Source organism: Poromitra crassiceps, assembly GCF_964638095.1.
Source record: "Poromitra crassiceps genome assembly, chromosome: 12".
Taxonomy (NCBI): Eukaryota; Metazoa; Chordata; class Actinopteri; order Beryciformes; family Melamphaidae; genus Poromitra; species Poromitra crassiceps.
The window spans coordinates 34,871,541-34,876,540 of record NC_139632.1 but is presented as its reverse complement, the minus strand read 5'-3'; positions in this window follow the sequence as shown (position 1 = coordinate 34,876,540).

Here is a 5,000-nt window from a genome sequence, read left to right as displayed (position 1 = left end):
ACATTTCAGACTGAAAACAAATCTTGTCTGAGATGACAGATGGTTGAGAGGCGGGCCATAGCGTTCTGGGGGCTGGATTTGACGTTGGCGAGTGGGATCCGCGGAGAACCTGGCGGCCAGCTGCTTCCGTGTGGACAGGAGCGGAGAATCCGAGGCATGAGTGCTGCCTGCCCGCCTGGAATCTCCGAGGGGCCGGGGGTAAGATCCGCGTACGTTAACGTTATCCTGGAATGCGAGTTCAACGAATGTATTTGCATTCTTAGACGGGCGTCTCTGGGTTGTCAAGGTGTTGGCAACGCCGGCCAGAGACGCCCATTTTAGAGCTTTTCAGATGTGCTCCTGTCAGACTCTGAGTCTGAATATGCACGATGTCAGACTAATTAATATTCCAGTCATAATTATCCATATTCATCAATTATACATGAAGTTTCGATATAAATAAAGAATCCACCGTTTGAAAAAGTGACACCTCTGACAGAACAGATGGCATATATTATTATATATTAGAACAAATGATCTTTTGAAAGATATTAGGCCACTAAATCCATTACACACTGGAGCGTTCATATTTCAAAGACGGTGAATGATGATGACCTCGTATATAGTGTTTTGGAAACGAAGTCTCTGTATTTCGCAATATTACAAGATTGAAACATCAACCAATCAATTGTACATTTCTCTCTCATGGTCACACATACTGCTGCCTTAGCTCAGCGCATAAAGACGTAAAAGGGATGAGGCCAACTCTGCCATCTTGTAGGAGCAGCAGCTAGAGCAGCAGATATGTTGTGTTCCCCGTGAAGGCCTGTGTTGTAGGCAGCCTTGATAGTGTTTACTCACGCAACCTTTGAGCCATATTCTTCATGCTGTTTACTATGAAGGCCACGCAGTGATGGCTGCCAACAGGCTTTGTCCCATGGTCGTCTTCTTGGGTTCAAAGGGTGCCGGGGTCACGAAGGGCCTCCTCCTTCTACCACTATTAGAAACACAAAAGGAATGAATTACAGCCGCCTTTCTGAGTGGCTCAAGTGTGTTCAAAGTCTTTACACCACCTTTCAAAAGATTTTTTTTACTTTTTTGACTTTTGTGGACCCACTTTTTAAAGATTACAAACCATCGCGACCCAATTCACCACAGGCCTGATCTATAAATGTGAATTTGTGCATAAATAAACATTTCTGACTATTTCTACTGCCAGATCCGCATAACCTTATTATCTTAAACCGGCCATTTCGAAGAGATATACGTTTGATCGATCACAACTTTATTTGATGCCTGTGTTATTGAAAACATATACACGTTCAATTCTTAATAAATGAGAGAAAATAAATGCATTTAGGTGGAGTTAACAGGGTATCTCATTGTTTTTATTTCCTCTGAATCTCAGTAGTAAACATTTTAAATGAAAGACTATGGTAGAAATTCTGCAAATTTATTTGGCGACCCAGTTTTTGGAGGAGCTCGTTTTGAAAAGCATTAGACTACAGAATTGGGTGCAATCTCAGTTTGTATGGCCTCACCTACAAATAAGTGTTGGAAAATATAAAATAATCTTGAGGTCTCAAGTTAGCCAAAAAAGTATAGGCATGATATCCGGTCAACATTTTGCCAGGTCGCCATTGTAAATAAGGATTTGTTCTTAATGACTTACCTGGTTAAATAAAGGTTAAATAAATCAATAAAATAAATAAAACAACATAAGGTGGGATATCTGCTCATTTCCCAATCACCAGCCTCGTTTATGTTTACATGTGTCGTGATTGGTCAAATGCCATCAAACCTCCTTCCGGTCTGAAGCTTTTTTTTTCCTTTGGAAGATGACAACTTCCTCTGTCCAAATTTGAATGGGACTGAAGTAGACTGTCTCTGGAGCATATTATGCAGACTGTGGGACAGATAGACTGAGAGACTAACCAGTCTGGATGTCTCCATCGTGTCCAGCACTCTGCTGGACGGTTCCTCTGGCATCAATACTAACAAGACCTTCACACTGAGCATCCACACCGGTTCATTTCCCCCACTGTCTGGCACAGTGCACTGAGCGTCCACACCGGTTCATTTCCCCCACTGTCTGGCACAGTGCACTGAGCGTCCACACCGGTTCATTTCCCCCACTGTCTGGCACAGTGCACTGCCAGCGCTGATGAAGCTGCTCCATGATGCTGTTCAACAAAGCGTGTGTTAGTTGATCGCTGGCACCAGAATAGAGAGGAGGCACGTGTCCATATGCAGTCAAGAATGACTCAGAACCAGTTTTGGGGCAAGTCACTTTCAAAATGTAATATACTACATATTACTAGTCACTTACTTTACAATATTACTGTATGTGTAGAGTAACTCGTTACTTATTACATTACTTTTGCATTACTTTCACTCAAATAACTGCAGTAGCAGAATGACATCGCCGCCGCGGAACCATCCCGAAAAATAGTTTCAACCTATTTGAAGTCAGTGTAAACCATCCGAAATTCTAAATGTTATCCTCATCCTTTGTTATTGTCATCTATATGGTTATTTGCATAAAAACACACATATTTGATTAGGAAATGATTGTATCTTTATTTAAATATGTGCTTTGGTAAAAAGTAACTCAATTTGTAACTTGTGTTACTTAAAGTAACTGGTATAATATTACTGAAATCCTATTGCTATTTGTTAATATAAGTTATATTACTGAGTTACTGCTAAAAGTAATATATTACATGTAATATGTCACTTTTGTAATGGGTCACGCCCAACACTGCTCAGAACAGAATACATGAGTGAAGCGCTGCAGCCTGTCACAGCAAGGGAACCAGGTAATACCAGGTGAGGAGGACAGAGGCCAGGGGTCACAAGGGGTCACACACAGAGAGAGAGAGAGAGAGAGAGAGAGAGACACAGACAGACAGAGAGAGAGACACAGAGAGAGAGAGAGAGAGAGAGAGAGAGAGAGAGAGAGAGACACACACACACACACACACACACACACAGACAGACAGAGAGAGAGGGGGCATGATGACTGTTAATCCTCAGTGCCCTGCTAACAGACTGCACATAGAGAAATCACTGGACTATGTAATGGGAATATCTGCTGTCCAGCCGGGTTAAATCCATTTAAACAATCAATTCTTGACAGACAGAAAAACTGACAGAAAGAGAGAAGAGACACGTTTCAAAGGACCACAGCCATTTCTGCTCCATCTTCTATCTCGCTCACGTACCAAGGACACTGGTCCTCACACAAAAACAAGACTTTTGATGTGGAGGACTGAGACGCTTGTGAAAACTCATGAGGAAATCCTTCTTGACAGGACTCTGTATTTTCATAGATGGAAAAACAATTCCGCCATCGCCGAGCTCTTTCTCCTGAGAAAGGCCCGTTAGAAAACTGGATTGATGCTATTTCTACTGTTGATTATTTGTTGCCATATCTGAAAGATCGGACGGAATTGCCTCACAATCAGGTTTAATGGGAAAGCGCTCCACAACGGACGTGTGGCGAATGTAATTCCTCTCGTATTGGCCGGCGGAGTTGTGCATTTGCGGGGACATCTTGTTAAATATCGCATGAAAATGCCCCCTTTCTGCTGTACATACAAAGAGCTATGTGATGATCATAATAATAATAATAAGATAATGAAAATGTCATGCATGAATTTTATTCGTAAAAAGACTTTTCATGAAAAGCAAACAGGAGGCTAAAAACCAGGTGGCCCGCGGCGTAGTTGTATTTGTCGGTATTTTGGAGGGATTTTTTGTGGCATTTTGATTCATTCTTGAGAGGTCAAAATTAAAAAATGCTTCAATCTTGCACCAAATCTGTGTTACAAACGGTATCAACCCCAAAAAATTGCTGCAACAACTTATGAGACATAATTGAGCATGGATATGGTCATCATATAAAATCCATCATAATGTTCTAAGCCCATTCAACAATTGAATAGAGGCCTAACCAAAACACAAGGTTTATTACAGATTTATGACTAGGAAAAACTTGGCACACTGTGCTGATAGCCTACTGTTCTACTATATAAAAAATAATTGTCCCCTCACAATGTGAAGTGCCCTCTCTCAGTCACTTCATGCTGGAGCTGGGCCTGGTCAGGCATAAACATGCATCTCTGTAGAGAGAGAGGTTTTTCGTCTCCTTCTGAAAGAGTCCAGTGTCTGATGGTCGGCCATGTTCCCTCCCCAGTGCTGCATCATGTGACAGCCAGGAGGGAGCGGACAGAGCAGAACTACTTAGGTGTTCACATCAGATCTTTCTGCTGGAACTAATTCATTTGTACAGCCAGCCTAATCTACTGCAGAAGATTGTACTTTCAGCTCCACAAACACTTTTCAGAAGCAGAGCTGGTCTGGAGGAAATCACAGAATTAATTATTAAATGAGTCAAGTTAAACCTCGGTGCAGCCAAAGCACAAAGTAGCATCGACTGAAGTCCAGTGGAACAGAGAGAGGGGAGAGAGGAGGATATTATGAAGCCTGTATAGCACAATACTAACTGACAAACTGCAGTCTAGCCATACAATGTTAGGTTAGCTAGTTAGCTAGCTGACATCAACGTAGGCTACATGGTCATGAATGAATGAAAAGAAGAAACCATTGCATTTATATTTGGTATTTAAGCAATAAGCCCCGTGAGGCCGTGGTTTATTTACAAGTTACAACAGCTACTGGGTGTTCTAATCTGGGCGAAGTGCCTTAGATTAGAACACCTATTAGCTGTTGTAAAATCACTGTAACATTTTTCGAACCGCTACGACCTGTCACTCATTCAATTTCAACCCGCCTTCAAAAACCAGCAGTGGCTGTGAAGTGGCACAGACTCACTTATGTAGTATGCGGAGCGCAGCGATTCAACATAATATTTGAGTCTGGGGAGAGAGACTATAGCCTACCTATAATAACAGTTATTGAGAGTTGATTTGAGTTAATGAGTTATTAATTTGAGTTAGTGTGGACCAGTGATGTCACTGGTCCACACTTTAACACTCAATAACTGTCAAATTAAATGA